This window comes from Manacus vitellinus, unplaced genomic scaffold (assembly GCF_001715985.3).
Source record: "Manacus vitellinus isolate BGI_N305 unplaced genomic scaffold, ASM171598v3 scaffold_36_pilon, whole genome shotgun sequence".
Taxonomy (NCBI): Eukaryota; Metazoa; Chordata; class Aves; order Passeriformes; family Pipridae; genus Manacus; species Manacus vitellinus.
This window is the reverse complement of record NW_021940508.1, coordinates 5,140,165-5,166,974: the sequence shown is the minus strand read 5'-3', so window position 1 is coordinate 5,166,974 and position 26,810 is coordinate 5,140,165.

Genomic DNA, 26,810 nt, shown 5'->3' with positions numbered 1-26,810 from the left:
CAGATAATTTTCCTCACACTTCAAGCATATGCTCTATTTTAGGTATTAGTTTCCCCTACTGCAGAAATTCAGAGACATATAGTTATGTCCTTTCAATATAAACAAGCATGCTGATTTGTAGATTTTAAAATAAATTAATTAGAAATTCATCTATACCCAAGTATTCTGAACTTGCAACCAGCCTCTGTTTTTCCCCACTGTCAAGCCCCGAATCGACACTCTATTTTTGAGAAGTGTGGATGTGGATTTAAACTTTGCATCTCAAGCTCATTCCTGGAGGTAAATTGAATGTGCAAGTCTATCCACACGGGACTGAATATCTCACACTGGGGCAAAGCAGAGGTAACTGTACTGAGGTCAATGGAACTGACCCCAATCTCATAACTTCTGTACCCATTGAATTTTCTTACTTCAGTGAAGTTGATTTTGATATGCACTGACTGAATGAGTTCAGTTTGATCTCGTTTTGTTTTGACTTAAGTAGGAATCCCAACACAGTTATGCAGAAATAGGATGAGATTTTTTTTTCTGCTAAAAGTGCTGCTTAAATTCCTTTAAAATAAATACTTGAAAAGCTTTGCATTGTCTCTATATAGAAATGCATGCTGCTAGCTAAGAGAGTAGATAAATGTTTTGTAGCATTAAATAATTTTTTACATTTCAATCATCTGGAAGATTTCCATATGTCATATTTACACTCACTTCCTATTTAATGCAATACAGATTTTCTATATGCATCAACCTTGAGAGAAAATAACATATGGAGAAGCCTATGTAGCTATTTTGTTTAATGAAATGGCATTCTTTTGTTTCACAAAAGAATTTTAATGGAGAGAGTGCAAGACCCTGAAACATGACAGTGTTTCACTAAATCAGCTTTTTTTCATTTTGTTGCCCGGCTCAAGCTGTGAAATAGACCAAGAAAATGTAAAGGTTTCACGTGTTCCATCCAAACCAAAGATTTATCAAGTTCAGTAATCACAATGAGTGAACATGAAGTTATAGAATCATAGAATTGTTTAGGTCAGAAAAGAGCTTTTAGATCATTGTGTTAAACCATTAACCCAGCACTACCAAGTCCACCACTAAACCATGTCCCACAGTGCCATATCTATATGTCTTTTAAATCCTCTGCTTATTCCAATGTCTGACATCCCGTTCCATGAAGAAATTTTTTCCAATATCCAATCTAAACCTCTCCTGGCACAACGTGAGGCCTTTTTGTCCTGTCTCTTGTTACCTGTGAGAAGAGATTGACCCTCACCTCACTAAAACCTCCTTTCAGGTAGTTGTAGTGAGGGATAAGGTCCCCCCAAGACTCCTTTTCTTCAGGCTAAACACCCTCAGCTCCTTCAGCTGCTCCTCACCAAACTTGTGCTCCAGACCCTTCCCCAACTCTGTTGTCCTTCTCTGGACACACTCCAGCAACTCAGTGTCTTTCTTGTATTGAGGGGCCCAAAACTGGACATAGGATGTGGCCTCACCAGAGCCGAGTAAAGTTGTGCTTGAATACTTAATATTCAAGCTCAAATATCCTTAAGTGCTCTTTTTGTGGGCTTTGTGATGGCCTTAAAAATGCCTTGATGATTAAAATGAGCAGCAGCACTTTTTTCTGTTGAGGAAAAGAGGCTTATTTTAGGGACTACAGGAGATGACAAGATAATGAATATATGAGCTTCCAAAAAAAAATTTGGAGCCATATTCTACCCCAGTTGACTGTACAATTCTACTGGATTGTATAAATCAAGATTTAGCCTATAGGGTATATTGAGGCACCTTGAACTGAATGAAGTATTGTGAACCCCCATGATTAGAAATTAAAAAAATGCAAAGAACGAAATATAGCTGTGTCTGTAAAAAGGTAATAGCCTTGGAAGGTAGTAGCTTTATAAGTCAACCACCATGGTCCAAGCCACTGGAAATAAATACATCTCCTATAGAAACATCTGGGTGACATTCATCATGTTTCACAGAAAGTAAGCAGGGCAGAAAGAGAGTCCAAGTCCTCTCTTACTAATGTCCTAAGGAAAGCCAACATTTCTGGGCTTGGCTGCCCTGGCTTTAATGCAGAATGTCTGGAGACATACCAGTAGCCTTTCGAGATATTCACTGTCAAGAAGCTTGACAGAATAACAGTCAAATTTCTATATATTTGGGCAGGGTGAGGTGAGAGACTCAGGGCGAGGGTGGGTGTGGGGGGGTGTGTTCAGCATCCTGTCCCTGTTCACATTAATTACTGCATCATCAAAAACCAGTCCATTAATTTGCTGCTGAATATTTAGGCAAGAAGACTTCTTTTCACAAAAGAGAATATTATAAAAACCCCCGCCAGTGCCCAGTTTCTACACTGGAGCAACACTTATCTGCAAGCAAAATATGCGGAAGGCTTGAAAGTGAGAATAACTAGTCATGCAAGAAGACTGATTCCACCAGACTTCTGGGAATTGCACCCCCAGGTAGTCTGCTGTTTGCTATTAGAATTTCCATCCTGGACTAAGGGCAGATTAGAGGGGTCAAAACCAAGCTTCAAACACATTGTGTAGTTTATGTAACAAAGCAAACACGCTTGAACTCCACTCACTCTTCCTTAAATAACAAAGAAAATGTTTTTGTGTTCTTAACTGTTTATTAGTATCAGAAAAAAGACCAATGCTGGTGATCTGGGGAAGGACAGCTGGGATCTGGAAGCAGACAAACAATATGTCCCTGATGCTTTACAATGCTGCACACCTTGCAAGGAGTGATAAGACCCAAGCTGAATGATACACCTGGATTTGCACTGTGTTAAGCTTCATTTTGAGATAGTCCCTCAGGTTCCTCATGCTTAGTAATTTCCTAAGCCACCTTTTTCTTGCATAATGTAAATACAGTTTGCATAAAGTGTTGATCTTCTTGCATGTTCAGGGCATGCAGGAGAAGGTATTTCTCTTTCGTGTTGAGAGGGCTTCCCACCTCCTTAATTTTAAAGTTTTATTTCGAGCAAAAATCTTCTTCAAACCCATTGTCTTGATTGTGGTTTTTCATCAGATTATTGTTCTGAGCTAAGTCACTAAGCCACTGTCTAAGCTGACTGGAAACTTTTGGAAGAACAGTTCCTGAACTTAAAAAACCTGGCCTCTGTTAAAAGTTTGCAATGAAGTCCAAGGTAACTTGCTACTGAATATTTTGTGTGATGCTTAAGATCCCATATGCACCTCCTTAAAAAACAGCTAATCACCAGTTATTGTTTGTGTGGCTGCGCCAGTGAAGACAGGTCACACTGAAACACGAACACAAACTTTATATATCCAGACACTGCTATGTGCTGCTATCTCTGTAGATTATGAGTATTTACTTGGCACTGCCTGCTACTGTTGATATGATGTGGTCTTTACTCCCTTCCCTATATTCTGTATGCAAGCAGCTAATCAGTCTGACCCTTTGCTGAGTGAGCTGACAACTGCAAGAACCAGATGTTAAGTTCTACAATTTATTTTTCCAGGAGGGTCATTTAGGTCTCTGATTTGTTTCCTAGCTAGCTCTTCTTAAGTCTTTTATCTGCCTTTTTGGCTGATTTCCATCAAAACAATAAAGCATTTATAAGTCTCAGTTTCCGCATAATCATCATCTCTCACTGCAATTCCAAGAAGTCCCCTGTGTAATGATGTGAAGGTTTTGTTTTCCTTGCGAAAGCTGTGAATGAGGTACAGATTTTGTTATGTCAGATACAATATTCATATCTTGTTTATAACTGCTCAAAAGAACATACTGTGAAGCTTCATTCACAGAATTGACATTTCAAATTTATCAGAACAAGACTTACACTCTGATGTTTGTACAATTACAAAAGTTATCTCTGATGGGTGGAGGAACAAGTTTGTTTTGCGTGGAGTGAATCCATCCAAGTCTCCATGGGGAGCAAAGAAAGGACACAAAAACCTGGGATAGCCTTTTCAATCATACTGATAACAAGCAGTCACACTGAAAACACTGGGGAAAAAATAAATTAAACACTGCACATTTTCCTATCAAGGCTTCTTATCATTTGCTCACTTTCATCCAGAGATTAAACAGAACAAACTTTCAATAAATATATATATATAAACTCTCTTAAGATGGAGACATTTTCAAACTCCATATATTCTTGTTTTGCATGAAGGAAAGCATGGAAAAAGATAATATTGCCTGTTATATCAACACTTATTACAGTATCTAACAGAATTTGCACCTTCAGTATCTAACAGTACTTGCACCTTCAAATTACTGCTGCCTCTTTAGTAGATTTGCTTCCCTCAAGATTTCAACTACAATTCTCTCTTTTGCAGTTCTGCTATGAAGAAGTACCTGGTTCTAATAATTTCTTAAGTTCTTTTCAATCACTCATACATGTTTTCAGGAAAGACTTTCAATTTGTTTTCCACGTAAGTTTGAAATTGCTGGTTTTCTACTGTAGAATTTTGAGGGTGTCTAGAATTCAAATGAGGGTTTGGTTGGGTCTTATGAAAGATTTTCTGCACATACCTAATTTTTAATTAAATGCTTCAAGTGAATGACTCAGAAAACATCCTTTAAGTCATGTTAAAGGAGACTCAAGATATGGCATATTTGGCATAGTTTTCCATACAGCCAAATGGTGGTACTATTCTAGTATACAAACAGCACTCAAAGATACATTAGTTGTTCTTCCAGCCAAGCAGACATTAGAGGAATTCAGTGGTTCAGATGAAAATCCTGGTTCAGAAAGTCCAAGAACTCTCAGTTGCCAGTAGCAGACAGGGTGTATTACAGAAGAAACTTGTTAACACCTCACCCCTTTATAAAATTCTTCCTGTGCATTACTGGTTATTGTCAGAGATGAGCTACTGGGTAGAGGGGCTTTTTGTTGAATCACTCCAGTTGGAATTATTTAAATTTTTTGCTTGGGAATGTTACCCTGTTAACATTATTGACCTTCATTTGCACTGCTGGGTTGACGAACTCTGGTTTGGGAACAGTGTACAGACCCAAATAGTCCACTCACAGCAATGTCCAAAATTTGTAGCTATGCCACCCACAAGCAGTCAAAGATGCACTCATTGTTGTACAAAGCTCAGAAGGCACCGACTACTCCAAAGTAATAAAATCCAAGAAAATGAATTCTTCTCCAATTCGTCATGATAACTGGAATTTCTTCCCCACAGTATTTGAGGACTTATGTACCCCCATCACTTGAGTAAACACATAACCATGGAATCATAGAATCAGGCTTAAACAGTGGTGCTGGTAGTGACATGCAGCACCATTTTGTCTAAAAGGCATTTTCAGATGTCAAGGTGCATGTCTTCCGTGAATGTAAGCTAACCTCTTTTGCTGGCACAGATTCAAGTGCATCATGGTTTTTCAGTCCTTGTTAGAGGTTGTGTATTTTCCACATTCATGACTACTGCAATCGTGCTGTTAAAACAGTGTTGTTGGCACTGCTGAGTAATGTCCCTGAAGAGATGGTCCTTTCTCTAGGGATGACAAGATTAAAAGAATTTGAAGGAGAGAAAGCAAACAGTGATGAAAACTGAGCAATGGGTACAAAACTCAGAATTACAGTGTCAGCCACCTAATTCAGAAATATACCACAATAATTAATTAACGGCATCTTTTCACACAAGGAAGTGCATGAAAACAAACAAAAGAAAGATTCTGAATGCTTCTGTCACAGCTCTGGTAGTGTTCTGTCACAGGTCTAGTATTTAAGAGAATTCACGAACTAGTATTTTTCTCACTCTTAAGTGCCAGCTATGACTGTTGAACAGGAACCCCAGTGGCATCAGCCAGGTGATGGGACATTCAAAACTCAGTGTGAATTCTCCCCAGGAGATTACTCTCCCGTGTTTGGGTAGGTTGACTTCCTGGGAGTTGATTCCTTAATCTTCAAACCATTTTCACTCTTTATTTCCCTCTGTTCACTCCATCCGGATAAAAAATATGTTGCTCTATTTAAAACATTTGTGTTGTTTTTCTAAGATCCTGCCATTTCACAGGAGAGAGGGATCGTATGTATAAATCTTACATGACTTTTCTCACTATGTAGGTCTCGAGCACTTTTAGTGATGCCAGCAGCTTTCTATCCTTAGTTCAATAACAGAAAGGAAGTGGTTTTACCTGCATCCTCTTCTGATGTACAAGTGTTAAGGCAGCTTCACAACCCTCTGCACTGCTGTTTGATATTGCACAGGCTGTGTTCATGGGTCAGCATAAGGAGGCAGTATTCTCCTAGTGCTCATCCTTTCCAAGTTGTACTGGAAGCTGCTAAAGCTTGCTTGTACAGATCTGCTTGCATCTCTGCCTGGCCCTTTGCTGACATATTTTTCTGTCTCCAGCTGATAAGGCATTCCAAATTGAAACTGAGGCATTCAAACCTCAGTATGAATTTTCCCCAGTAGACAGTTTTACTCCGTAGTCAGCTCTATATGCCAGCAAAATTTTGAAGTTTAGACCATGCATTGACTTTACTGTAGATTCTTTGATATCAGAAATACACTATCAATTATTCTTTAAAAATTCTTACTTTTGTTTATTCAGTCACCAAGGTCAAATCTACTGCAAGTTTTACCCTAACTGAAGAAGCCATCAGGGAACTTACTTTGATTTTGTTGTTTTACAAGTCGTGAGAGAAGCCTTGAACACTAAACAGATTTCCATAACCAGAGAAATTGATCGTAGTAGGTAATAGTGAAATACTATGAGAAAATTATTAATATACTATATAACTTGATGCCAATGGATACGTCACATACTCACTTTTGGTTACTAAAACATTCTATTCAGAAAATAAATAATTTGACTAAAGTGTTAAAGTAAATCATGGCCCATATAAAGTCCTGACTTCAGGGGTGCATAAGATCAATCTCTTAGTTCAATACAGTTTCAGAAAAAAATATTCTTGTAAATGCCTAATTAATAAAAAGTTTTTATGAGTAAAGTGGTCTTATACAGTATCAGCAGATATATAAATCTTAGTATTACTATTGCATCAATCTTATTTTTATCTAGAATCCTTTTCTCTGTATTTGTAAAACTTGACAAAAAGTAACCATGATTGAATTTGTGTAGTTTGGTCATAGTAACACGGTGAGAAATATTTCCTAAATTCTGCAGAGTAAGAAAGAGACAGGAAGAGCATCTAGTGTGGCTTTTGTTTCTGAGTAGCAGCTCTTGGTATAGTTCTGAAGATTATGGTAAGCACTTCTTTATTTTTAATGGGTTAATTAATCTTTGGCACCCTTTGCTGCCTCTTAGCAATCATGTTAGTAAGCATGAGCAGGCCTTTGACTGATACTCCTCTTGGCCAGCATGACTTCACAGAGGAAAGGGAAAAGGTTTGCTATCTCTGTTCATGAAGAAGTCTTCAATATGAGTATATGAAATTAAATATGGTAGATATGCATGACTCAGAAAGACTAGGGTAGATTTATTTTTTAATATGTAAATGGACTGCTTGCATTTTGAGTTACAGTCATCTCTGTTAAAGCTTTTTCTGTCTGTTTCCTGAGCTGAGTTACACACAACCAACTGCCTTCTCCTTTTCTGAAGTGGCCTATATGCAGATGCCAAGTGCTAGTCAGCGTAAATTTCCACTTTAAACTACACAAACTACCAGTTGTCTCAGAGTTTTTCTTACCATGGATGGCAACATATACATGCTCTATTCCACTCCCTGAATTCAGTGGCATTGCATGAGGAGGGACAGAGCAGTGTTCTGTAACTGAGTTCAGCTGCAAGGGGGTTTTCAAAGAATCACAGTCAAATTCATCCCTGGAGTTGATTATAAATTTCAAATGCTTTTCCAAGGTACATGAGAGAACAAACTACTGTAAGTCTGTAAAATAACCATAAATCTTGTAAGAAACCTCTTCTTTTATCTGCAAGGTATCAAATAATTGTTCCTAGACTGTTATGTTTTTGTGTATAAAGAACTGTTATGTATAAAGAGCTGCCATATGCCTTCAATTAACATTATTTTGATTTTAGATTAAAACAACAAAATAAGGAACAATGCAAAGTTTCCATGAAAGACCACAATATCTGTATTTCTTTATCTTTAGTGAACTATGTAAGAAAGTGTGTGCCTCTGTCTTTTCTTTGCTTAAGTAGGAAAAATAATAGAAACAATCCTAAGGCTAAATATTTGTTTTGACTTTGCAACTTAAGTGAGGAGAAATTTCAGGTTACAGCTATCCACTTTTCTGAACCAATTCATTCTACCTCACTTGTAATCTATAGTGTAAATCTTAAATACAGGAAAAAAATTAGTATTCTGAAAGTTGTGACAGCTATTTCGTGTTGCATGACGGTAAAGAAGTCATGTTAAATATGAATATATTGATATTTATATCTTTGTCAGAACGCTAGCATGCTGCCTAAATGGGAGTGATTACAACTGGAATGTTTTCACTTTGTGCCTTTGCCAGGTGTACATGTCAGAGGAAGAAAATGACATGAGACCATGTCATAAAGTATGCTACTTTTCATGGCAGATTTTAGAAATCTGTTGAAAGAAAGCTAAACTTTTCATGTCAGAGAGAGAAAATAGCTACAGGAGCCAATAAAGGATCAAACCACTTTCTTAAAATGTGCCAGACACTACACAACATGCACTAAAACATGATTTTCAAGAGGACATGATGAATTGTTATTCAAAATGCCAACTAAACCACCAAAAGCTTCTAATCCTCTTATGACATTCTTCCTAATTAAAGTTCATGATCCATTTGGGTATAATCTTCATTATTTATGAACAGCAATATGTGATTGAAAGCCACCGTTGCAACCATTTAGGTAGAGAGCTGTTTTGCTTGAATCAATAGGAACCACAAAGAAAATACAACTTCTCTTTAGGGATTGAAGGATTGTGCATCTATCACAGACAATTGCTCTGTTGTCCTAGATATCATCTTATAAAGAATTGCAGTACTCCCACTGACAAAACAAAATAATAACTTTAAATTTTAACAGCCAGTTTTGACAGTGCAAATAATGTATAACCTTTACTGATCAGAAAATCTTGTAGTATTCTAGAATAATTATCAGGTCTGAAAAGAAGTTCTGTTTGTTTTTCTTTATCTTTCTTTATCCACAGTTCTGTGGTGGATGATGGACTGCAGCCATGCTTTTAGAGGAAAATAGTATCTTTTTTAAGAGCAACTTTCATGAGTAGAAGAAGCTATCAAGGCTTTGGGCAAGTGGTTGAGTTTTGATTTATTGGAAGAGTTGTTATGGTCATAATGAATTTGGTCCAGAGAATAGCTCAGTGAATTTGAAGGACACTTTTAAACCAAAGTAAAGACTGAAAACTGGATCAAGCTTGTAGCGATCTAAATTAAATCAAATATTTTTGAAAAAAATTGTTGTACTTGCTTGCTAGATTCCTATCAGCAGACAATCTGAATTTGCCTTTGTAATATGTTTTACAATCTCAGAGAGGTTCATTTATCACTGTGTATTTAAATTGCCTGAAAACAGTAATTTCATCCAGTAACAGTGTAAGTTATCTGGTTTCTTTTGTTATTTTCATATGCCTCTCCAGACTGTAAACTCTTTCATAGTTTCAAATTCATAGCTGAAGTTACAAAGCTTCTTTTATCCGCTTACTCTATTACCCTGATATTGGAGTGCCTATTAAAAGCAATAAAACTAAAACTACAGACCTTGAGACTCCATCTTGACTATACTTATGTTTGTACTTTCACTAGCTAGGAGCCCATACTTCTCCCAAATACACTTTAGAAATTATAGCTTATCATATTCAGTTGCATGTACTGAAATTGTTGATAGGACTGAGTTCTTATTAAAATAAATAGGAGGAGTTTGTACTATAACTATTTATGCACACATAAAAATGTCAAAGCTACTTAAATCCTAATGACTCATCCAGGTTCTTAACAATAGCTGTTGTATGAGAAAATTCCATAAATGAATGAACCAAAATGCATTTTTTTCATGTTTGTTCTGAGGTTCTTCTTGTCAATATAAGAATCTACCTAATTCAGGGCAAAGCTCTGGCTAGTTTATTTTTATTTTCTGTTGCTGTGAAAAATAGGCATCAAATGGGAACTTATTCCTACATCTATATAAAAGAAAGAATGTGCCATCTAAGTCATGGCAGACAAGTGACTGGCATGGCATTTTGGAGATGTGAGTTCATTTCTTCTTTCTTCTATTTTGTTTCATCAACTCTCCTTCCACAAAATAGGAAACTAGGAAATAGTGATAGTAACAAAAGCTTAGAAACCCATCTTGCCTGTATTTAGACATCTAAATACTGGTAGCTACTTACAACCTGAATCTGAATCACTCTCTTACATTTACTATTCTTGTATATAAAATGAATGTTACTTAAAAGGATAAGTTGTTTAAGTAGAGAGAGGGCAAATATACAGCAGGAATTTTTGATGTGATCTTTCTCAAAACCTCCCAGAAGCTGTGGTAGCAAATGGTAAGGTGGTGCCAAATGCATTCTAAACTCTGGTCAATAAGAAACAACTGAAATACTAAGATCAGGAGCCTAAGCAACAGAACAGGTGAAGCTGCTTATATAGATTATTGTAAAGAAATATTTCTATATTCAAATCCAATCCTAAGTAGAAAAAAGCAATTTCTTTAGTTGTATTCCAAGCAGAAAGAGCAGTGGGGTTGCTGTTACAGAAGATGCAAACAGTCTGTGAGTGATCATTAAGAGATTGTCTGAGCTACCATAATTTTATTAAATGGTTTAAGACAGTATGGCTAAGGCAGGTAGGAATGCAGAAAGTTGGTTAATATTATTGTAAAAACATCACTGGCATGTGGTTAAAACAAAACAAGTTTCTAGAGATAACTAAGTGCCACTTTGGCCTTCAACCTTCACAGATAAATAATCAAGCCTAAAAGAAAATGCAGTTTCTTGCATGGTAAATAATAGTTATAGTACTGTCAGTCACACTATGCTGTTTATTCTTCCACGACAGTGGCATATTGCTGGCCCACCTTCTGTTCTCTGTCTACTGCTTGACATAATTCAGACTTGCAAATTTTAGTCCTACTGACAAACTTTGAAGCTAAAATGAAACCCCTCACAATATGACTTTCTGAATAATCCTGCCCTCATATCTCAGACCAAACATAGCTGGAGTTGAAAAGAAAACATTACTAAGCTACTGTCAGAAAATGTGCCTCAAAGGTATAAAGAGCTTTGAAAACTATGGCAAAAGCTGCCTTGGATGTGATATATTTTGGCAGGAAGGCCTTTGGGTTTACATTTTATGCCTTCAACGTGCTCAATCACATTGAACAAAGGTGTGCTTAACCTAGAGTGACTCTCTATCCTTTCAGCTATATATGAATTAATTTATGAGATTTCTTTGTTCTTCAGTAGAGGTGACAGCCCATGAAGTTCCATGGGGTTTTGCCCTTGTCATGAAAGTGCCAAGACAGTTACTCTCTGAAAGTTTGGAAAAGAATACAAAACCCAAAAAACAGTAATTTCATCTAATAGCTAATGTTTCTGAATGAAATGTTCTCTTTTTCAGCATAAACCCCTATTTTTAATTTGAACTAAAGAAAGAGAAGGAAGACTGTTTTACCAAGTAAAGATCAACTTTTACTGTTTTCAAAACAGATTACTGATAACTGCTCATTCCTTCCTATGTTCTTATTATATAATTCTTCTGTGTATGCTTTAGAATAGATAACCTCAAACACTAGCCAGATCTTGTGAGAGGAATATATGTGATACCAATTATTTTTGTAGAATTTATGTTGTTGTCTTCAATGTGAATGTGATATAGAAATATTTCAGTGTCTGGGGAAATTTGAAATCACCATGGAACCAAATAAGAATGGAAAAGATTTAAAAAAAAATAAAAAGAAAAAGAAATAATTAAACTATTATGTTCCTGGGCCAACTAGGAAATCAGTTAATTTTCTTTTTATAAACAGAAGGATAGAGCTGATCTATCGATTTATTAGGGTAAATACTCTGAGCAAAAATTATTACAAGGGGTAATATTCTTCTGATTTAGACCAATCTAATCCCACAGAGCTCAGATGAACTTATTCCATAAGGACAGTTTTATGCTCATTAGCAAGTTGCAGTCCTCACACAGCCCAGACTTACTGATTCAAACTGTTGCAAATGCCATCATCCAAGAGTAGTTCAAAGAAGCTTGTCTGAGTGCTGTGGTATCCATGAGAATTTAGAACTATTTTAAAACTTAAGGGATACTGGTTTTGGTTTTGATGAGACATTATCAATCCAATGCACACTTCCTAAAGGATTGTTATGTGTAAACAGCATATCCTACTTATTCAATTTTTGTTAAGAATTGCTGTGCATTTGAAGGAGTGTCAAGATGGAGAATTTCACCTGATGAGACTGACACAATTCCAGAGTTGTGAAGTTAGAACTGGAGTCGAGACTGTTCAGCAAAAGCATTTAAAAAATCTATTTGATGATGGGCCATGGAGATTATGAGAACTGGCAGAAAGGCAGAGGCAGACATACAAACAGTATTATCTGTGCAGAATGTTTGGCAGTGAGTCCACACGTAGAGCTGGGCACTGGGGATGCTCCAGAAAGGAAGGTTACATGGAGAACCTGAGAAGCCATGCAAAGGAAAACGTGGCAGGGATACCCATGAAAAACACCAGAGCATCAGTTTCTGATATCTGAGCTAAGATATGTGTCCACACAAAATCTACTGTGCAGCGAGGTGAACATCAGTCAGTCGTCCAGGTTTCCTTTAGAGACGATGGAGTAGTAGGTGAGGTAACTGCTGAAGCCACCTGCAGGAGGATGTCCATGTATGTCAGACAGCCAGTTCCCCTAAGTGCCTGTTTCTGTGTGTTGGATAAGAAGGGGACCTGGACAGCCAGCTCAGATTACAGAACTTTCACAGAAGACTCCTGAAGTTGGGTGTGGTGAAATTTTACTTATCGTGTGATGAAGCTGGGATGGTGTTTCAGAGGAACTTCAAATGATGTTCAGAGTATGTTGTGGTCATAGCACGGGAAACAGTGGAAGTGCTGCATGTCCATCTCTGTATACCAGGCAACAAATGCAGAACAGTCCAGATTTTGCGGAAATTAGAGAAATTAGATGTTTTCTGAAGGAGTAATTACTCTTGATTTTTCTTAAAATGTCTAGAAATGTCAGTAATTCTCCAGAAAGAGAAAAATAGAAGACACTGGCCAGTTGGTGGGCATTCTGCATTTCTCTGGTGTTCTCCCTTTTCTCCTCTGGCATGCTGGTCAGTCTATGATCTGGTGCAGGATGGTGCCACTCCCTTGAATTTAGGAAGCTACACACTTTTACGCTTGATCTGAATTTAAGCTTCCATAATTTGAGCTTGTTTTCTTTTAGTAACTGGAGTTGAAAGGCATGAATGATTACACACAGTCACTGTTCCTATGGTAACTATCTCCTTAACACTCATGTGCATAGCACATTAGTTCGTTTTTTTCTCATTTAGTCCTCTAATTCAGGAGTAAATACCTGTTGTTGCTGCTGTGATGCTATACAAATGCAACATAAATGTCCTGTAAACTTCTCTAACATTCAATACAACAACCTTTTGCTCTGCTTCATAGCTCTTTTTTTTTTTTTTCTGAAACACACTGACTACCTGGGTTTTTTTGTCTATGGCTACATTGCACCTAAGTTGTGTGCATCTTCCTGCCTGGCTGTTTGTGCTCTATCTAGATACACAGTGATCCCACAGAACAAGTACAACCCTTTCTTTTATTTGTGCTGTCTCACCCTTGAGAACCTTTCACATCTTTTTAATTTAAAAGATTAAACTCAGACCAGTTATCATCCCATGAAGTCCTTGTTGCTCCTCCAGTGGCAAAATCTGTCACCTCCACACTCTGCAGTTACTGATAACAGTATCTGTCAGGTTGAATTAGAAAAAGTACTAAATATTTGTATTTGTTTGTTTTGGCCATGTCACTGCCGAAATATCTCTCTAATCCTCGCAGAGTTTCCCTGACCACAAAAACTCATTGCTTCAGATACACTGAACAATATATATCAACTCCCACAGCTCAGTATAGAATTACATTTGGAAACTATTACAGTTTCAACAATTTCTCTTCCTGTCAGATGTACATACACAAGAAACTTTATACAGAGGGTGTTGCTAAATAGTCTGGAAATTTTGTTTATAAACTTATTTAGACTATATGTTTGTAGGGTGTTTAGGTCAACATTTCTCTTTGTTTTGATCACAAAAGTGAGGATGAGCTGCTTATATGTTCTTGTAGCACAGTGTTGCTAAGTCACAAATTAATGATAAATTAGAGATAGCCAGTTGCCCAAAAAGCAGATTCAATATTAGAGTGTGATATCTAGAAAGGCCTACAATATTGGAAATTGCTCTCCTGAAAAAGCTTGAGAAAAAAAACAAACATGGAATTTTTAAATATAGAAAATAATTACTTCTTTCACTGACATCTGTGATTGCACAGCTACACTTCTGCAGATACAGAGATTCTCATTTTGTATTAAAATGAAGAAATTCAGTCTGCACAGTCCACATTTCACCTTGTAAAATTTCACAGACTTTGCTCTTTAGAGTTGACAGTTCACATTAGACAATTAAAAGCATCCTCACAAGGATTAATTTTTCCCAACACTGTCAAACTACAGGCAACTTGATCCCACTGAACACATACTGACTGCAGGAGAAATATTTTGGGAATCTTAATCCTACCTCCTGGGCTCATGCTGCAGTGTTGGTACATCTCCAGCTCCACACAACATCACAGCTTCCCATTTACTCCTCCAGAGAGTAGGGCTGTGCTTCAGTGATGAACAGCTGTAACTTTTCATTCTACTCTCTCCAGTGGAATCCAAGACTGGTCAAGATCCAGAAGTAGGTCCAACATGAGGGGATTTGCTGTGCTTACCTTTTGTTTTGATTACCAAAATACCTTCCTGTCAGTTTTTCAAAGCCTTTGAGCAGCTTTACTATTGTTGAGCATGGGCTTTCAGTGAGAGCAGGAACAGATTCTGTGTGGGATAAGGTGTAACCAGCTTCATGACCTACATATTCTCCATTCATACTGTTACTATTAGCACAGGACCCACTGTCTACAGCAAGACTGTCCTTGAAAAGAAATGAGTGCCAGTTGTTTCCTAGTGGACTGAGTGTTTGGCCATTTCCAGATCTGGTCCATTCGAATCACAGTTGCACAACCAGGATTTGGATTTTCAGCCTTAGAGCACTGTGGAGACTGAGCCTCCAAGTGAAAACAAACCAGCAAATAGATACCCTGATTTTAACTGCCTGTGAAGGCATCCTAGGGGGCCTGATTGCATGGTGGGATCTTGGTCTCTTTTCAGAGAGAGCTCAACTTACTGAGAGTTGTTGCCTTCCGAAATGAAAAATTACAGTCTGGGAAACCTCACAACAATCGTCATTCCACAATGATCATCCCATACCTATCACCTACTCTTGGCAACCATGTAGTGAGAGCAGGACAAGGCAGGGACTTTTCTGTATGGTATATCAAATATTATGTTAAATTTTTAAATTAAAAAAATATAATGGCTGGGTGTCCTTTGATGTATGGGCAGAGAGTTGTCCACAAAACCTTAATGAGCATTTACCTAAATAATGTGTTTGTACCTGCATATGAGGAAAATGCCTTGGGCAAAGGGCATTTGCAAATTAAAGTAGTTTCTCTCATTAAACTAGCTAGGGTAGCTGTAAAAAAAAAAACAAAACAGCCAAGGTTTTGAACATAGAAGTCATTCTTCAGGTTTTGGTGAGAAAAATAAATCCTCATATTTGTAATTATTTTAATTCTCATTTCTATAACGCAGGATTTCACCTTCCATTTGCTTTATATCTAGTCAGCAAATCTTGTGTTTATGAAGACATAAGCACCATGAAACACTTTGACACTCTCCATTTCCTTCATCTGAAGCAGTAGCATTATCTAAAATAAACGGGCTGTCCAGCCAAGGAAGGAGACACAACGAGCACTTTTAAAAGCCCGCCTGTGTTTCTGCAAAGGACCCCAAGGTGTGAAAGCAGGAGGGAAAGGGAAGGAGGGCCTGCAGTGGGCATGGCTAGAACAGCCAGTGTCCAGCAAGATCCGGCTGTGTAAATGTAATGAACAGAAGAGAGGTGAGAAGAGGTGAGGGCAAAACTGTATTTGTGCCAACAGAGAGAAAAAAAAAATATCTTGATGCCACTTGTGTTGAGATTGCGGGTTATAGCTTGTGTGCTGAAGAAGCATGTGCATTCCCACATGCTTTTTGTACTCATTTGAGATACGGGGTGACTGCACTTAAAAACAAGTACACAGTGTACCCTGTATGTTGTCCTTTCCACTAGACAAATGTTTGTGTTCTCCTCAAAGGACCCAGTTTTAGTATGTAATCACAGATTCTTCCATAACATTAAGATCTTGATTAATGTGTTTACTAGGAGATTTTAATTAAATATGAATTTGGAAATTCAGTCCTTCTCTGGCATATCGTTCGTTCTTATCAAATTTCTGTTTTTAGAACCTCCAAATAGTGCATTACTATTATTATTTATCTACAAGCACTCTTGGGAGGGAGAGCAATAGTAATGTCCCATCCTAGAAAAAGGGAAACTTATGCACAGACCATTGGTTAGACTTCCTGCATTGTGTCTTTTGACTTCGTGCTCGTGAATCTTCTTGTGGTCTCGTGATCTTCTTGTTAAGATCACTTTCTCCCTGCTACAGAGCAAAACTCTTGCTGTCTTTTCTGTGGAACTCTGTAATGGAGTCCTGCTTAAAGCTTTTTCTGTCTTTCAGCTGGTTTGCCCCATGTGAACTGCAGGAACAGCTTCTGGAGCCCTTACATTTCAGTCAGCCGGGATAACTGATAAGGATAGGTTGATGTCCCTCCTTAGGCTCACAGAAACATGGTGTTCCTACCTTTTCCTTCTGTTTTCTCCCATTAGCACTACTCTTTACCACATAAGAACAAAAGATGGTATCTTTCTGGCTTAACTTTGATAACTTTATTAATGCCCTTCTCCATAAGAATCAATTTTTCTCGATTTTTTTCAAACAAACCATGTACAGGGACCTCTCTTAACAACCTGGACATGTGTAACTTTTCTCAAAAATAGAAAACCCATTATATAACACAGCTTCCTAGATTTCTTGCAGAAATCTCAGTTCATGTCAGTGCTTTTCAGAGATTGCTACTGCAGCACAAACAACAGCAGCAACAAAACAGGCAAAAGAAAAGCAGTGTAACCTCACTGCAACACTTTGGGAACCTGCTTCCTTGCTCTTTTTCTTGCTGGTCCCATCTTTCTCCTCAGTCAACATTCAGGTTCCATTTGATACATGTACTCAGTGGGTCAGTAAATATCTGCTGGTTTTCTAGTGCAATTACATAAATTTAAAAAATATTTGTGAGACACGTACAGAGTGATTCCAAGTATTTCTCCTATATTTTAAAATGCATGACAAGTGTTCCAAGTGAAATGGATATTTAACTTGCTTCCCTTGCTGTGCTGCTGTCCAGGTGTGGAGCTGAGGCCAAGACCCAGAAACATCCAACAGTCTGAGACACTGTAACAGGTATTTAGGTCCTTGTTCTCTTCTAAGAGAGAATTATTTCTGGTGCTGAATGTTTAGTTTTCCTCACTTGTTTTTATTTCTTTTAGCAGACTGATTTTTCACATCTAGAAAGAGCAGACTTTTTGGCCAAGTAGAATCAACACAGTAAATGTTTTAATGTCTGTGCCCTCTTAGTATTTGGGCTACATGAGCTAACATACTTAATTCGAAGGTGGAGTTCTTTGTCTGCTCTGTTTGGTTCAGATTTACTCACTGATGATAATTTTTATGGGTTTAAGAAGAGAAAATTTCAAAGGAAAAACACTGAGATCTGTCATCCATCAAACAGATAGATAAATATTTGCTGAATATGGATATTTGTTATGCAAAACTTATATTAATACAGTATCAAAATGCAGTGTAGTAACCACACAAGAATACTAATTCAGAGTTTAACAAAAAGAAAAGTTATAAACAATACAACAGTATGGGAAAATAAAAAAGACTACAACTCTCTTTTATCTTCTTTAGTTTGTGTTTCTCTGTCCCCCCTTCTCCAACAGTGAATTTGTGCTTGGCTTTCCTCCCCATGGTCCCATACCTTGAAGGCTGCCTTTATTCTGCTTAGTCCCATACAGATTCCCACACATAATCAACAAGAGTATTCCATTCACTCTTAAGTCCTCCTCCTCCCTCACCTTTAGCCATAACAGCTACAGAAATCAACAGAATGCTGGTAACAGAAATCAACAGAGCTGGTAACTGAGTAAACATTATCAAAGCAAACCACTAGTGCTGCAGGTGGATGTTAAGGGGACCAGAAATACCTCACTGAGCAACTCTTTTTGGTATTTATACATGGCTTTGAATGCAGTTCCTCTAGACTCTTATGATTTATTATAGCCCTTTCACATCCTAATTATAACAAACTCTTTAACTTCTCCTCCGGGGGCAGGGAAAATATCTTTCCCTGTGTTGGTAACAGTATGTTGGTAACAGTATGTTGTGCCCTGTTTTATTCCTCCCCTTCTAATGGGAACTAAAACCGTAAAGATATCTCCTTTACCCAACCCTATGCCAGTGCTAACTTGACTTTGAATGGGTTTTAGTTTGTTATTCGCAAACAAATGTCAAAACCAAAGGCTAACAACAAACAAGTAAAGCACCTGGATTCCAGCGACACACATGCACACCTTGGTTCTAGAATACTGCAAATCAGATCTGCCTTGGGTTACGGAAGGATAAGGTACACCGAAGTCTAGATAAATTAGCTCTGCTGAGCTGTGCTCCCTGCAGCTGCAGTGCTGCTGCTATCTCTGCATTATACTGCAAACAAGTAGAAACTTACCTTAGGGACAAAAAGGGTTATCTAATCAGATCTCCGAGAAAGCAGAAACCATAGAATTGTGGAGTAATTTATATTCTAAGGCTGGAAGAAACCTCAGGAGGTCATCTTGTGCAACCCCCTCTTCAAAACAGGAATAGTTTAGGTTAAGTTGCAGAGGGCCTCATGAATTAATTTCCATTTCAGTGGAAATTACTTGACTTGAAAAATTCCAGGAACTAAGAATCCACTATGAATCCACTACTCTTTCTGTAACCAGCTGCCACATTAGTTGTTGGTGGTGATGGGTTTGTTGCTTTTGTTTTTTTCCAAAGGCTAATTTTTAGCCTATATTTGATTTAATATCCTCTCTTCTAACTCTGATTTCTTATTTGTATACTGCCTGACAGTTGTTGTCATCACATAACTCTTTTGAACCAGACTGAAAAGACTCACAGGGTCTCACTAAACACCAGATCATTGATGATCCTCTATTTATATTTTTACTGATGTTTTCTATTATTTTACTTAGTATGTGCAATACTGATATTTTAATTTTTCTCTTTCCTTAATGAAAATATCAGAAAGTACCAAGCGAAATGTTTTACAGCAGTTGAACTGTACTACATTTATACTAATTTGGTGGCTAGATGTAAATGTCAGAGTTGAAGCCACATATAGAGAAGAATCATCTCTCCACGCACTACTAGTATGTGCAGTGCGCACTTTCATTTGAAAACCTCTGATCAGAAGAGACTTTTGTCCCTGGGAATTTTTCAGTAGCTCAGGCTAGCAGCTTTTATAATGACTTGTTTGGTTATTCTCCATTTATGGACTGCTCTCTTGCGTAAATATTAAAAGCTACACACATTTGAACTACACTTGGTATTTCAGTGCTTATAAAGAAGAAGAGAAGATTAATTTATTTTTTTTTCTGTTTGCTTGATGTTTTCCTTAAAAGTTTATCTTAAGTGAAGGAAGGAAAATATTTACAATCGCATTGGAACAATGGCCTGGAACTAAGGAAGGGAAAGTTTAGGTTAGGCTGTAGTAAGAAGTTCTTAACTCAAATAGCCCTGGATTCCTAAAGTTTTTTGAGATAGTATCATGAAATCTTTTCAGCAACTGTGCAGGTGAGATGCTCTGGAGAAATATTCTATAAAGAACACAATCTGATAAAAGTGGAATACTAGGCAATCATTACCTTTCCATACAACCTTTCTTTCTCTAGAACTTTATAATGAGACAAAAGGATATTTAAAATGGAAGTAAATTTTAGAACCCAGCATACTTAAGAAGAGATGTATCCACAACATTACACACCCTATTGAAGAATGATAGCTCAGTGAAAAAATTCAGTTCCAGTTTCGTATTAGTTATGTTTACATTTAAACAGGAACATTCAGGTGATGAATTCTTGAAAGACTCACCCATGTATTACAGCCCCTCGAGAGTGTCCTGAGCTACACTGCCCTTTGGGGTTGCCAACACAGCAAAGACTAAACAAAAGCATGGGGGGAAATTAAGGTGAAATATTCTGTGATTTTTTGAAAGAGACAAGAGGAAGTACCAGAGAAATCAGGAGTTCCTCCCTTTATTCTTACCAATTCTCTGCCAAACACAAATCACCTAAATAAGAAAACATTAATTTCACTTTGTTACTCAATTCTATTAACCTCTTCAAAGAAATAAGTGGAGTATATTTAACAAACTAATCAAGTTTCCTATTAAACCAGAATTTAAACATGCTCTGTGGTATGAAACTCAGTTTTTCTAGTTGTACCATATAAAATAAGCTAGGAGCTGGATAGCACTTTTCCTGAAGCAAGTTCATTTTATGCAGTGAAAATGCTGCAGATTTACATTAGCAGAAAAGTATTCAGTCTGTTCTGATTGATGATATCTGAAGTTATCAATTTCCACATTATGAGCATTCATTTCTTCTTTCTTGCCACGTTCATATTTAACAATTGCAGTTCTGTGCCGGAGAAACACCTGTGTGAGCTGAAGGGAAGAAAGTAAAATTGTAGACCAAAAAACTGTTAGGTATTAGTTACTTTTTGATTTTAGAGGAGTAAGAATAATGATTTTTGACCTGCTACAAGCAGGATCCACTACTAGCAGTGCCAAAAGTACTTATTCCCTGGAGCTGCAGTGTCTTCTGTGACTACAACATATGTCCAGGACTGAAGAAAGAGTAAAACTTGTCCCCCTAGTGTACTGTTGTTGTAAAATATTTAAGTCTCTAGCATGTTGAAGTTTGTCTATGGGTTCGTTATTACCTCTTCTCTATGTTCTGTATGTTTTTATTATACTGAGTATAACTCCTGCTGAAGGCCACTTCTCTTGGACATTTTTCTTAGGACTATAGACTTCTTGTATGGAAAAGATTACACCTGATAATACAATAATTCTTATAGAATGCAAAACAAGAACTAGATAATATTTTGCTCCTGTTTGTCAAAACTTATAAGAACTACCTTGGTATTTATTAATATTATTAACATCTGTATTTTCATTACAAAATTTAATTTTAAATCTGTGTATATACACCAGTTTTCATTATATATTTTTGGACAACATCTCCTTTGCTTTGGAATATCTAGTTTAAAAAAGGTCAGATCAGATAGGTGATAATTATTGGATAAAGTCACTAAACAAAATTTTCTTCTGGGACATGACTCTCAATTTATAATCGATATAATTCTGGGTTTTATTATTATTATTATTATTATTACTATTATTTTTGGAGATTTATTGCCTAAATGTCAAAGACAATCGAGTTGTTTTATGCAACTGCATTGAACACAATGCTGCAAAATATCCCTGACTCTTCACTGGAGGGTCTCACTAAACCTTGGAGGGAGCCTGAGGGAAACGTAAACAAATCAGTCCCAAATCAGGTGCAAATCTGGAAATTTACAACAGGACATTGAGCAAAAGGAGTTTGCACTAGAATGGTCACATGCAGAATTAGTATTCCAGAAAATATTTAGCGTTTACTTGGACTCTACCTGCATTTGGGAGTCATTTGTCTAGGGGACTGTGGAAGAATTTATGCTGAGAAAAAGATACTTATAAGTCCAAAGGAAAGGCAAAGTTTTTCCTTGCCTCTCTGAGGAAAGCTGGTGTTTGGCCTAGAAAGCACGTGTACAGTGTAACACAGAATACTGGTCTGACACCCAGCTTCTCACCCCTGCTAATAACCACTTCAGACTACCCAGCTGCACCCTGGGTAGTCCGTGGCTGGTAGTCTATACTTTAGGGATAGGGGTTTTTTCCCCATAAACTAGGAAGAAGAGGGTTTGAGTCTAGGCCATCAGATTGAGGGTTGTCAATAGGTCTCTCACATACCAAGTTGTCTATCGATAAACTTTAGGTGTAAATGGGATGAGGAAACATCCCCCTCACCTACGTTTTGAAAAAATGTAGCTGCTTCTGACAGATTTTGGATGGGACCAGTCTTGATGGGCTCACCTTCAGAACGCCCTCAGACTGATCTTCCAGCTGGGAGGTTGAAGAACGCCTCGCTGGCAGATCCCCGGAGGTTGTTGTCGTAAGTTTAGCAAAAGCTATCCACAAGTACCATGCCTAGGAGGACAAAGATACCGCTAGAAATTTCTTCTAAAAGTTTGAACTGCCTACAGACTTCACAATCCTCCCCAAGTTGTAGTAAACTAGGATTTTGTAGTTTACCATTTAGGCATCTAAATCCTGTCACCTAAAGCCCTGCTTTAACCATCTAAATCTTCCTATAGATTTAGCACAATACCTAACTAAGTACTCCTTAAACAAAAACAATCTCTCAGAAATCAACACTGTCTATCAAGAAGGAGAATTGGAGCAAGTAAAAGTTTGGTCACTGTTTATCACTGAAAGTATAATTTTGCCAAAGACACATCTCCTAAAACAGGAGATGACAAGAGCTTCTGTAGGTAACAATCACAAGTAAGGATGAGCATGTGCTTCTGGAGTGATTTCTGTTATATCAGAATACACATTTAGGAAAATTTGCATGCAGTTGCAATGAAGAACCTCCACTGATTTCCACACACTGAGTTACCAGCAGTGTAAATCCTCATTTGTATCAGGATCAGGTGATGGAATTCAAGAAACATCAGTTTAAAATAAAGAATGCGGTGGAGTAGGAGAGAGGTGTGTCTTGCCTAGAAAGGGGATCTGCAAAGGCAACTTTGAAAGTAGGTAATATTCAGCCCTTTACTTATTATCTGTTAATTGCAACTGTAGTTTCATAATGTTATTGCTTTATTGAAGCATATCTTACGTCAAACATTGAAAATATCTGAATAAACTGGCTACTTTCAGGATGTTCTCCGTGCATTTGCAACACTGATAGCTGCAAAAATCGAAACCTATAGCACTTGATATTATGGAACATAACAAATTATTTTTGTCTGGATCAGAGTTATAGAAAGATGCAAAATAAACAAGTGGAAACATTCTAATGTTATTTATGTTTGTTTTCTCAAGATTAATTTGTGCAGATTAAAGGGCGATTTATTCCCAGCAATTTATTTGTGGAAATAGGATACTAGTTCTGTTGGTGATAGCACAGTGCTAATAACACTAAGGTTGCACATTTGATCCTCATATGGGCCATTCACTTAAGAGTTGGAATTGATGATCCTTGTGGGTCCCTTCCAACTCAGAATATCCTGTGAAATCCTCTGAAAATCCTGTGAAAATACCATGTCCTCCCTGGAAGATGAGAAGGTTTGGATTTGGATTTAGATCTCACAGCAGTTCACTCTGCCTGCTTGTCTCTGTTAGATTATAAATGGCAATGCTGACCACCTCAAACTGCTTTTAGAAGAATATTTTGTCTTAGAACTCTTTCAAATATACTTTTGCTATGTACCATTTCTACAAGCAGCATGTTTCCCTAAGCCATCTAAAACTCCTGTCTTCACACACGGAAAATGGCACAGGAAGGCTTTGGCACAGTCACCTTCAGGATAAAAGATGCCTGCTCATTTTCCCTTTTAAGTTCACTCTAGGCAGCACAGCTTCATATACTGCATGTGTGCACAAACTCTGAGCTCCATCTTGGATGTATTTCAGATGAACTCCCATGGAATCCCAAGCAATCTTTCTGGCAGAAGATTTTCCAGTGAAGAATCAAATCCATCATATAAGGGGAGGACATTTTCAAAATTAAGGGTACATTTCAACAAACAAGACTGTCAGCCTTGCCCTCAAGGTCAAGCCTCAGTTTTTCAGCCCAGTGATAGGGATTGTTTGGTTTAGAAGAAACTCTGCATGCCAGTTCCTCAGAGATGAGTAACTGAAGTTTCCTTGCTTTGTATGTTACCTAACAATCCTTTGCATCAGATCGTGCTACGCTGCCTGCTCTGATAATGTGCCAGATCCTTGGCTATTATAAATCACTCTTATCAAATTAATCTATTTTTGTCATCTGAGGTTCTGAGTCTTCTGACTTATGCTCTCCTCCTATTTAAGGTTAAGAAAATATCTCTCCAACTTGTACAGCGCAAATTAATGTCTTTGGAAAACTAAGCTGATAAACTCCCCCTGTTAGAGCAACAAGGCAATGGCTGGAAAAGAAAGACAAGCATACCTTTTGAAGAATTATTAAATGCAACGTAGGGTATCTGGTTTACAGGCTTTTCTCTTAACCAGTTTCATGAGTACGTGAATAAGCAACTTGTTCATACTTCTCAGAGACAAGTAGGGCATATCTAAACAAACATTCAGCCTGAGCATGGTATAGATCATATCTGGAGAGGGCGAGAAACAAACTTTTTAGAGAACTCTCCTTCTCAGCTGGTGTTTGTGGCTAAGCTGAAATGAATGCAATGCAGAAGTGTAATACAAAGAGTAACTGTCTGAAAATAGAGAAGCATGTGTGACAGATTGCACATAACCCTGTAAAAAAGACACAGATTGAATCTGGTTCTCAATCACCTCCCTGTGAACCTGCTGAACCCACTAGGGTTGCCTGGGGATAAGTGAAATACAAACCTGATCCATTTTGTTTGCTACAGCCTCTGGCAGTCTAAATGTGATTTCAACCAAATCAGAACACCATCAATTTATCCTTAACCGGCACAGATGCAAGAGATGACTCAAGGAGAAATGAACCAGTAACATGTTTTGGAGCAAAAGGATATCTCTGTGAGTTTTTGAATTCCAAAACAAAAAGGAATGTAATTTCGTCCCCATTTTGTAGCAGCTGAGGCCAGTTCCATGCGAAAACAGGAGTTGTGAAAGGGCCATCCTGCTACATCAAGCATGTCCTTCCTTTGCTATGGCAATCACTGACATGGTTCTTAAAATGGAAATTTAAGTTCCCGTTTCTTGAGATCCTTTTACTTTTTTGTTGAAGCCAAAGAGCAGCCTTGCTGCCTATTCATTGGACACGGAATTCCTTTGACTGGGAAACAGGTTCTGTTCTGAAAGAGCAACTGGTACAAACACTGGACTGTACCCTTGTACACCCTGGGCCACTGCTCTCTGTGGTCCTGTCAGAAACATGAAGGGCTAAGAGGAAGAAGCCTAAAGGGCCTAGGACAGGACCTGAGAAATTATTTCCAGCTAGGTCTCCCAGCTCCCACACTTCAGCTTCTAATCAGCAAATAAACTTTTGCATGCTGATCAGAGCACATAAGAAATTAGGCAATCTGGATCAAGGCTGTTAGACCAAAATGTTCCCTGTGGATATATCAGTAACAACTGCTAAGCTACTTCCAGTTAATGTGCTCTATGCTGCATTTACCTGGTTGAGAGGTAAGCACAAGGAAAAAACCTTGCTATTGCTTATCAAAAATGAGAGTGCTGCTACTGCAGCCATGAAGGCCTGAGGACCGAAACAAGGCAAGATTTGAAATGCAGCTGCTGAGCTTTATGAAGAGAAATCGTTGCTTGAAAGTAACTCAATGGACAAGTTCATCTATTGTTTCAACTGATGCAAAGTCCTGTTCAGCTGGGATTCAGAAATATTTCTTTCTGTTTTCTAGGTGAGGTACAATAATTGCCTTAGTTCTCAGTTTGGAAGGAATTGCTAATTCTTTGGAAGACGCATATGATATATGTCATATCTGATTTTTAACTCAATCCAGTGGAAATAAATCAGTTCCAAAATGTCCGTGTTGGATCCCCTTCCACATATTTTATTCATAAAATAGAATAACTCCAAAACAGAGGTTCCTTGAAAGATGGGATTTTTTTTTTTTTTTGAGAACAAAGAACTTAAAATTAATGGAAACATCTGAGTTTCACCAGAAGTTGAAATAACTTTCACAAAGAGTGTAGAAATATACTTATGGCATTTTTCAGAATTTTCTCTCTCTTGGCTCTTTTTCAGACCTTTTTTTAATTAGCAGGTATTTTACTAGAAATCAGAGTAGAAAGGCAATACCTAGCATCATGCTCGCTTTTGTCACCACAGACTGGAAGCAATATGAAAAACTGCATAATGATTCCTGCAGAACTGAGCAATGGGTTTCAAGAGAAGATGAAAGATTTTTAGAAGATGGCAATCAAACTTATTTGGTGCTTTCTATTTAGTTTTTAAGCTCAGAAAAGGAAAAGCAAACTTCTTGTCCAGGTTTGTTAAGACATCCATTTAGATTTGGGTTCATTCCTCTGACTTTTGGGTTATCCATAAGGTGTCTAAGTAAGCAGCTCATTTGCTCTAGGTACTGCCTATATATATTTAAGACATAGGTAGATGACTTCCAAGGATGATTTTGGCTTAAAGATGGCTGACCAATTTATGGTGCCTTTCTCTCCACTGATTAGAAAACAGACTGAGGGAAAAGGTATCTTAGCAGGTGACTCAAATAAGCACTTAAAGTTAAGTGAAATGAATCCAGAACAATAGGGTTTTGTTTTACCACTGACCCTATTTCTCCACACTTCTTTTCTGTATACACTTCCCATTTGAAACTAAAATTAGTAA